The sequence below is a fragment of the Chlorocebus sabaeus genome, chromosome X (assembly GCF_047675955.1).
Source record: "Chlorocebus sabaeus isolate Y175 chromosome X, mChlSab1.0.hap1, whole genome shotgun sequence".
Classification (NCBI taxonomy): Eukaryota; Metazoa; Chordata; class Mammalia; order Primates; family Cercopithecidae; genus Chlorocebus; species Chlorocebus sabaeus.
The window spans coordinates 105,599,341-105,609,587 of record NC_132933.1 but is presented as its reverse complement, the minus strand read 5'-3'; the positions used below and the strand labels follow the sequence as shown (position 1 = coordinate 105,609,587).

General features: G+C 45.1%; 1 non-coding gene across 1 annotated transcript; it reads left to right on the top strand.

Moving 5' to 3' along the window:
* The first annotated feature begins 3,584 nt into the window (after nucleotides 1–3,584).
* On the top strand, nucleotides 3,585–3,733 carry LOC119622059 (U12 minor spliceosomal RNA). The gene has a single exon (XR_005238653.1). It is a non-coding gene; the product is annotated as a U12 minor spliceosomal RNA (small nuclear RNA).
* The last annotated feature ends 6,514 nt before the right edge of the window (nucleotides 3,734–10,247 follow it).

Sequence of the window (10,247 nt, the reverse complement as noted above, 5' to 3'; positions counted from 1 at the left end):
TTTCCTCTTTAAGGGAAACGAGGAAAAGGACAAGATCCCGTCTTTTCTGCACTCAGTCGCCCCGCCCCCAACTCAAGTGGGCATGTTTATTGGATGATAAGAGGGTCAGTCAAAGCAAGGACCAATTCTCTACTGCCAAAATACACGTACTACTCAAGAGCCCCTGACTCAGACGTTCTCACTGGTCGGAATGCCATCAATCAACTTCCAATCCCCGCCCCCTTCTCGCGGAAGAACTATAGGGTCTAACCTCTCTCTTACTGTCAGATCTGCTGTCAATCGGCTTCGCATCCTCTAGTTCTGCACGTCCCCAGCCATCAGAGCAGGAACTTCTGATCGGTCCGCCTGCCGATCTTTCACCTATAGAGCCCACCCTCTAAAAGTGTCCAAGCTGCTCCAAAGAACAATTGATTAACCCAACGGCTGTCTTTGGCCCTCAGAGCTGTCACACCTGGCTCCGCCTCTTCCCGGACATCATCTGTTGCCCCAGACAGTGTCGGTCCTGGAAAAAGGCTCTGAGCCCATCCACCTGTCTCTGTTGGACCCTGTCAGGTCTCTTGTTCCATGCCCAGTGTCACTCGAGTAGGGAGGCAGTGGGGCAGTGTTGGTTCTCATCCCAACCCCGAGTCTCTGCGCAGCCGCAATTCGGGAAAACAATCTGGAGGCGAGTTCAAAACACTAAGATTGAACGCGCTCATGGTTTGGTTTTCTCCTATAGCGCTTTGGTAGTGGCTTTTATCCAGATCCCCCCGGAATGAATCCTGGTATAGAAATGTAACCTGTATGTGTGCGTGTGATTTTTAATATGTTTAAATTTGATGAATCAAAAGCCTTTTTCAAGGTCAGATCCCAGACCGACCCCTCTGCCCCTCCCCTCGCTTTTTTTTTTTTTTTTTTTTTCCCCCAAAATGAAAGCTTTCCCAAAGAGGCCACGTTTGTAGGGCTAGTGGAATTTTTTTAGAAAAGGGAGAAAGCGGATTCTGGATGAGGACAATGGTGGCCCAGAAGTCGCTATGACTTAAGAGTCTTGGCGGAGGCAGAGGCTGGAAAAGCAAGCAGACAGTGTTTTTCATTTAGGTGGCATCTGTACGAATCCTAGTTTGGAAAGGTGCGAAGGTTATGTGCCTTTGTTTTTAATACTTTGGCTTTTTAATTTTTGGTTTCTTTTTTTCACTTAGTTTTTATCTTCGAAGTTTAATTTTGCTGTTTTATTATTTCATATTTTTAAAAATTGTATAATTAAACAAATTTTATTGCTACTGGCTTTTAATTAATTCATTTATTAATTTTGAGACGGAGTCTCACTCTGTTGCCCAGGCTGGAGTGCAGTGGCCGGATCTCAGCTCACCACAACCTCCGCCTCCCGGGTACGAGTGATTCTCCTGCCTCAGCCTCCCGAGTAGCTGGGACTACAGGCGCCTGCCACCATGCCCAGCTAATTTTTGTATTTTTAGTAGAGACGGGGTTTCACTATGTGGGCCAGGCTCGTCTCGAACTCCTGACCCCATGATCCACCCGCCTCCGCCTCCCAAAGTGCTGGGATTACAGGCGTGAGCCACCGCGCCCGCCTTATTTATTTTTAAAGCAAATTCTTCCAGATCCTGAGTTTCTGGCTTTTTAAATTAAAATTACAAGAAAATGTATTTATTACTCTGGTGTTAACAGGTCTGGAGACATACACTTATGATGCTTTGGACCTATTGATAATCTATAGAGTACTTTATTCATTAATTGTTTCATTCTAAAAACCCTGCTTTATATATCCCCAGAATACTAAGGCCTGGTGGGGAGTATCTTATAAATAATGAATGGTTATTACTAATTATTAATAATAACCATCAATGAAAATAAGATAGACACTGTTAAGAGATTCAATTAAGTACTGTGTAATTTCGTGTTGATTATATCTGCCACTAATATTCATCATGCATTGCATAGAAGTGGGATTGTCTCTTTCTTTTTCTCCTAGTTGGTTTGTGAGAAAATTGTGAGCAATTTTGCACAGGGAGGCTTCCATGTCTTACTAACATTTATTGACTGCTTGTATGTACTAGGAATAATTCTAAATGCCTTTCATGTATTATTTTTTTCTCTTTCTTTTTCTTTTTATTTGTCATTCTAAATGCCCTTCATGTGTTGTCTCATTTAATCCTCACAAATAGGCACCTTTATTCTCCTCATACTACAGACAGGGAAACATCCGTAAGTGGCAGAGATGGGATTTGAACCCAAGCCGCCTTAAGGACTGCACCAGAACGGTGTTTTTTTGTTCTCTAAAATGGGGGTAATAATATATGTAAAGTGATTAGGACATATAGTTAGCTCTGAATACATGGCAGAACTTACTGTTTTTACGGCCTTGTTTAAAGCTCCCAGCCACGCTGTGAGTTAGGGACCAACACGATCCCCCTTTTCTACAAGAAGAAACGGGTTCTGAGAGAATAAACGACTTGCCCAAGGCCACTCCGTGCATGATCTAGCTGGGCTCATGCTGTGGTCACTTTCCTGCTATAAACCCTTCCCAAGTTCCACACCCTGCTCTGGATAAACTCTTGGTGCATCAAGGCTTTTGATTCATAAAATTAAATATATGTCTAAGCTGGGTATGGTGGCATGCACCTATAGTCCCAGCTTCTCGGGGGCTTAGGTGGGAGGATTACTTGAATCCAGGAATTCAAGTCCAGCCTGGGCAATATAGTAAGAACTCATCTCTAAAAATAAGTAAATACATTTCTAAACATACACAGGTCAAACCCCTGTGTGATCTGGCCCCAACCCACCAGCCCTGCTTTATCTTAATGGGTTTAGGGTTTTTTGGTTTTTTTGTTTTGTTTTGTTTTGTTTTTACTTATTTTTATTTTATTATTATAATTTCAGTAGTTTTGGGGGAACAGGTGGTGTTTGGTTACATGGAAAAGTCCTTTAGTGGTGATTTCTGAGTTTTGGTGCACCCATCATCTGATAGGGAGTTTTTTACCCCTTACCCCCTTTTCACCCCTCCCCCAAGTCCCCAGAGCCCGTTGTATCATTCTTATGCCTTTGGGTCCTCATAGCTTAGCTCCCACTTGTAAGTGAGAACAAGGCGGGCGCGGTGGCTCACGCCTGTAATCCCAGCACTGCGCGGTGGCTCACGCCTGTAATCCCAGCACTTTGGGAGGCTGAGGCGGGAGTGGATCAATTGAGGTCAGGAGTTCCAGCCCAGCCTGACCAACATGGCGAAACCCTGTCTCTACTAAAAACACAAAAATTAGCCGGGCCTAGTGGTACACACCTGTAATCCCAGCCACTCGGGAGGCTGAGGCAGGAGAATCGCTTAAATCTGGGAGGCAATGAACTGAGATCACGCCACTGCACTCCAGCCTGGACGACGGAGCAAAACTCCATTTCAAAAAACAAAACAAAAAAAAGTGAGAACATACAATGTTTGCTTTTCCATTCCTGAGTTACTTCATTTAAAATATAATGGTTTCTTTCCTTCCTTCCTTTCTTCCTCCTCCTCCTCTTCTTCTTTCTCTCTCTCTCACTATCTTGCTCTTTCTCTCTCACTAAAATAACCTAATTTATTTTTTTAAATTCCCAGTACTTTGCCTTAAACTTATGAGTAAGGAAAATAATGATTCGGGGTGACGCCCGAATCCTCACTGCTAATGTGAGACGAATTTTTGAGCGGTAAAGGTCGCCCCTAAGGTGACCAGCCTACTTTGCGGGATGCCTGGGAATCGCGATCTGCCTGACACCTTTACACCTAAAAAATAGACTGGGGGCCGGGCGCGGTGGCTCACGCCTGTAATCCCATCACTTTGGGAGGCTGAGGCAGACGGATCAAGAGGTCAGGAGATCGAAACCATCCTGGCTAACACGGTGAAACCCCGTCTCTACTAAAAATACAAAAAGAAATTAGCTGGGCGTGGTGGCGGGCGCCTGTAGACCCAACTACTCGGGAGGCTGAGGCAGGAGAATGGCGTGAACCCAGAAGGCGGAGCTTGCAGTGATCCAAGATCATGCCACTGCACTCCAGCCTGGGCAACAGAGCAAGACTCCGTCTCAAAAAAAAAAAAAAAAAAAAGTAGACTGGGGCCGGGTGCGGTGGCTTACACCTGTAATCCTAGCACTTTGGGAGGCCGAGGTGGGCAGATCACTTGAGGTCAGAAGTTCCAGACCAGCCTGACTAGCATGGTGAAACCCGCTCTCTGCTAAAAATACAAAAATTAGCCGGTGTCCTGGCACACACCTGTAATCCCAGCTGCTTGGGAGGCTAAGGCATGAGAATCACTTGAACCCCGGAGGCAGAGGTTGCAGTGAGCTGAGATCGTGCCACTGCACTCCAACCTGGGTGACAGAGCGAGACCCTGTCTAAAAAATAAAAAATAAATAAAAAATTTCCCAGTACCATGACCATAACTAAAAGGACACCCTGCCTAATGCAGTTTGTGTGTGATATGGAGGGAAAAAATTTGGAGAGTGAGTAATAAAAGGGGATTGGAATTTTAAATAAGAAAAGTCCACTTTGAGAAGTTGATGTTTACCAACGACTTGAAGGAGGTGAAGGAGTTGGAAAGAAAATAAAAAGACAAGACTGACTGATCACAGTGGCTCTCACCTGTAATCCCAGCACTTTGGGAGGCCAAGGCCTAGGAGGTGGGGGGGAACTCCTTGAGCCCAGGAGTTCCAGACCAGCCTGGGCAACATAATGAGACTATGGAGACTATTTCTAAGAAAAAAAAAAAAATTTTTTTTTTGAGACAGAGTTTCGCTCTTGTTGCCCAGGCTAGAGAGCAATGGCACGATCTCAGCTCACTACAACCTCCGCCTCTCGGGTTCAAGCAATTCTCCTGCCTCAGCCTCCCGAGTAGCTGGGATTACAGACATGTGCCACCACCATGCCTGGCTAATTTTTTCTATTTTTAGTAGAGACGGGGTTTCTGCATGTTGGTCAGGCTGGTCTTGAACTCCTGACCTCAGGTGATCCACCTGCCTTGGCCTCCCAAAGTTCTGGGATTACAAGCATGAGCCACCACACCCTACCAAAAAAAATTTTTTTTAAAAAAAGAACAAATAATTTTGGGTAATGACAATAGCTAAATAAATAAGTAAATATATACCACCAATTTTTTTTTTTTTTTTTTTTTTGAGACAGGGTCTCACTGTGTCGCCCAGGCTGGAGTACAGTGGCACAATCATGGCTCACTGCAGCCTCGAACTCCCGGGCCCAAGCAGTCCTTCCACCTCAGCCTCCCAAGTAGCTGGAACCACAGGTGTGCGCTACCACCTGGGTAATTTTTAAAGTTTTCAAAGATGAGGTTTTGCCATGTTGCCCAGGCTGGTCTCAAACTCCTGAGCTCAATCAATCTACCCGCCTTGGACTATCAAAATGCTGGGATTATAGGCGTGAGCCAACACATCCTGCTCCACCACTTTCAATAACAGAGCCAAAACCTCGAAGTAGTGACTGCCAGGGTTCCAAAACCACCTTCCATCTTGGGGTCCACAATTTGAACATTCCCCAAACCATTGTACCACAATCTCATTTTCGAAGAAGTTTTTTTTTTTTTTAATTTAAAAACTTCCATGATTAATATGAAGATTAATTCATTCAGCCAGCCAATGTTTACAAACAGTTAATCTGTGTCAAACAACGTTGTAAGCACTCAGATTAATCCTCTCGATATCCTTACAAAGTAGTTAATATTATTAGCCCCAGTTTACAGAGGGGGAAATAGGTGTATGAGGTCACACATTTAGTATGGAGGAAACTGGGATTTGAACAAAGGCAGTACGGCTCCAGTGGACCTTCCCCTAACCCCTGTGTTAGACTGTCTTGAAAGTCTTACTCTTTCAAAGTTCCCTCTTCAATTAGACACTTCCCTCAGGTCTTCATCAAACGTCATTTTTAAATTTAATTTTTTTTTTTAAGAGATGGGGGTCTTGCTCTGTTGCCCAGGGTAGAATACAGTGGCAGGGATCATAGCTGACTGCAGCCTTGACTTCCTGGGCTCAAGGAATCCTCCTGCCTCAGTAGCTAGGACTACAGGTGTGCGTTCACATACAAACACATACACACACAAATACTCACTATATTCTTCCCTGCTTCATTTTTGTCCTCAACATATATCACTATCATATTATATATTTTCCTTTTTTTTTTTTAAGGCAGGGTCTCACTCTGTCGCCCAAGCTGGAGTGCGGTGGCACAATCTCAGCTTACTGCAGCCTAGACCTCTGTGATCCTCCCACCTCAGCCTCCCTAGTAGCTGGGACCACAGGCACATGCCACCATGCTCAGCTAATTTTTTGTATTTTTAGTAGAAATGGGGGTCTCGCCATGTTGCCCAGGCTGGTCTTGAACTCCTGAGCTCAAGGGATCTGCACCCCTCAGCCTCCCAAAGTTCTGGGATTACAGGCATGAGCCATAGTGGCTGGCCTATATTTTACTTATTTAGCTATTATCATTACTCCAAATTGTGAATTGTTCTTTAAATTTATCATCTGTCCCCTGCACTGGAAGAAAGCTCCAAGAGGGCAGGAATTTTTGCCTGTTTCATTCACTGCTGTATCCCTGTCACATAGTAGGCACTTGATCAATATTTGTGAGATGAATGAATAAATGATTGAATGAGTAAATGAATCCTTCTTCACACTTATGTATAGGTAATGGTTGTTGATTCCCAGCTGCTTTGCCTGGATCCTGTGCTTTCAACTGGCCCTAGATTCACCCCTCTGACTCACATGCAAGTGACCTCTAAAGTATTGGCCCTGCTTACGAATACTAACATTTAAAATTGGAATCAGACCGGGCGCAGTGGCTCAAGCCTGTAATCCCAGCTCTTTGGGAGGCTGAGACGGGTAGATCACTTGAGGTCAGGAGTTTTAAACCAGCCTGGCCAACATGGTGAAACCCAGTTTCTACTAAAAATACAAAAATCAGCCCTGCATAATGGTGCTCAGCTGTAGTCCCAGCTACTCAGGAGGCTGAGGCACAAGAATCACTTGGACCCAGAAGGCAGAGGTTGCAGTGAGCCAAGATCGCACCACTGCACTCCAGCCTGGACGACAGAGTGAGACTATGTCTCAAAAATTAATTCATTAATTTAATTTAATTTAGTTGGAATTAAGGCTGGTCTCGGTGGCTCACACCTGTAATCCCAGCACTTTGGGAGGCCAAGGTGGGTGGATCGCTTGAGCCCAGGAGTTTGAGACCAGCCTGGGCAACATAGTAAAACCCTGTCCCTACTAAAAATACAAAAAATTAGCCAGGCATGGTGGTGCACGACTGTAGTCCCAGCTACTCTGGCAGCTGAGGCACAAGAATCGCTTGAACTTGGGAGGTGGAGGTTGCAGTGAGCCAAGATCATGCCACTGTACTCCAGCCTGGGCGACAAAGCGAGACTCCATCTCAAAAAAAAAAAAAAAAAAAAAAGGCCAGGGGCGGTGGCTCACGCCTGTAATCCCAACATTTTTCGAGGCCGAGGCGGGCAGATCACAAGGTCAAGAGATCGAGACCATCCTGGCCAACATGGTGAAACTGTCTCTACTAAAAACACAAAAATTAGCTGGGCGTGGTGGTGGGCACCTGTAGTCCCAGTTACTCCGGAGGCTGAGGCAGGAGAATCACTTGAACCTGGGCGGCATTACAGTGACATTACAGTGAGCTGAGATCACGCCCACTGCACTCCAGCCTGGTGACAGAGCAAGACTCTATCTCAAAAAAATAAATTAAAAAATAAAAAATAAAATTGGAATTAGACCAACTCAACTCAGGTGAATTTTTAGTGAGCAACTTTGAACCGGAGTGAATTCTCCTGAGCCAATTTAATTCCTTGATCAATGCCATGCAGTGGTGCAGTTAACCCAAAACCAATTTTGGCTGTTTTCATTTCTCTGAAGTTATTTTCACTATGATCATTTTCTGGTTAATTTTTACAATAATGATTTAATCCATATATTGATTCTCTTATCTGTGTCAAATTCAAGCAGTAACAGCTTCCCTCAGATAGCTCCTTGGCCTCAGGCTGCTCATTGACCATCTCAGGCACATTCTTGCTTCTGGAACTTGGTACCGATTGTTCCTTCTGCCAGAAATACTCTTGCATCTGTGTGTTCATCTCTGGCTTCCTTCACATTTTTTTCCTTCAAGTAATGAACTTTGCTGACTACCCTATTTAAATTCAGGTTCCCCCTCCCCCCAACTCCCTGATACCCCCTTACCAGATTTATTTATTTATTTATTTTTGGAATAGGGTCTTGCTCGGTCACCTGGGCTGGAGTGCAGTGGCCCAATCTCAGCTCACTGCAACCTTCGCCTCCCCGGCTCCAGTGATTCTCCATCTCAGCCTTCCGAGTAGCTGGAATTACAGGCCTGTGACACCATGCCCAGCTAATTTTTGTATTTTTAGTAGGGACAGGGTTTCGCCCTGTTGCCCAGTTGCCCAGGCTGGCCTCAGGCTCCTGGCCTCAAATGATCTGCCCACCTCAGCCTCCCAAAGTGCTGAGATTACAGGTGTGAGCCACCGCACCCAGCACCTGGATTTATTTTTAACTTAATCCATACTTACCACTTCCCTACATACATATAATATACAAATTAATTGTGCTGTTTATTTTCTGTCTCTCCCAGCTGTAATACAGGCTCCATGAGGGCGGGCATTTTTAAATCTTTTGTTCCCTGCTGTGTCCCCTTTGGCTATAACAGTGCCTGGGCAGGAGGATCGCTTGAGTCCAGGGTCCAGGCTGCAGTTAGCCATGGTCATGCCACTGCACTCCAGTCTGAGCAACAGAGAAAGACCCTATCTCAAAACAAAAATAAAAACAAAACAACAGAGTGCCTGGGGTCCTGTAGGCACTTCAATAAATATTTGTTGAATGAATACCTCCTGTCATTCTGAGCTTTGTTTGTGGACAGTTTCCATTGAGTCCAATATTTCAGGATCAAAATTTGCAGGTCCACATTTTGTTGAGAACATCAAAAACTTCCATCCATTTTTCCCTCAATACAGTTTCAAGTTCACAGTTTTGGCTGCTGTCAGTTTATTCTGCGGTGCTTACATTTATTGGTAATAGTCACTGTGAATCTGGTAAGATGTTCTATTTTTATTTTCTGGGTAATGTCCTATTAGATTGAAGGATAAAGGAGGCTGGTATCTGTTATGTTGGCAGAACAAAGTTGCGTCCAAAATATGAAAGTTCAAAGGTCCCTGGGGTCGAACAGCAGGGTGAAAACATTGTGTTAAGGTCTCTGACCACCCCCACCAGCCTCTGCCCTCATCCTGGGAAATTCCTAAGGGCAGGGACCCTGATATCCACCAGTGCCTGGCACACCGTTGGGGCACACTGTTGGGGCTTGGCACTTAGTAGGCAGTCCCTCCCTCTTCATCCCAATGTGGTCCTTAAAAGGTCAGCCATCCCCAGCCTGACCAACATGGTGAAACCCTGTCTCTACTAAAAAAAAATACAAACAAAATCAGCCGGGCATGATGGTGGGTGCCTGTAGTTCCAGCTACCCAGGAGGCTGAGGCAGGAGAATCGTTTGAACATGGGAGAAGGAGGTTGCAGTGACCCGAGATCGTGCCACTGCATTCCAGCCTGGGCAACAGAGCGAGACCCTGTCTCAAGAAAAGAAAAGAAAAAAAAAAGTTCGGTCATCCACCAGAATGGCTACAGTGAAAAAGACCAGAAATGCCGAATGATGGGGAGTCACCTCTGGGAAAGTGTAGATTGGAAAATTGGCATGATTTACTGAAGCTGATTGGTCACATGTCTACCCAATGACTTAGCAATTCCATTCCTAGGTATATACCCAAGAAATGAGTGCATATGTCTATCAAAAGATGTGTACAAGAATGTTCACGGAATTATTCTTAGCCAGGCACAGTGGCTCACGCCTGTAATCCCAGCACTTTGGGAGGCCAAGGCAGGTGGATCACTTAAGGTCAGGGGTTCAAGACCAGCCTGGCCAACCTGGTGAAACCCTATCTCTACTACAAATACAAAAATTAGCAGGGCCTGGTGGCTCACGCCTGCAACCCCAGCTATTCAGGAGGCTGAGACAGGAGAAATGCTCGAACTCAGGAGGTGGAGGTTGCAGTGAGCCAAGATCACACCACTGCACTCCAGCCTGAGCAACAGAGCAAGACTGTCTCAGAAGAAAAAAAAATTCTTAATAGCCCCAAATATAAAACAACTCAAATGCTCAGCAACGTAAGAATGGCTAAAGTCTGGTCTGTTCATACAATGAAATAGACTACAGCAAT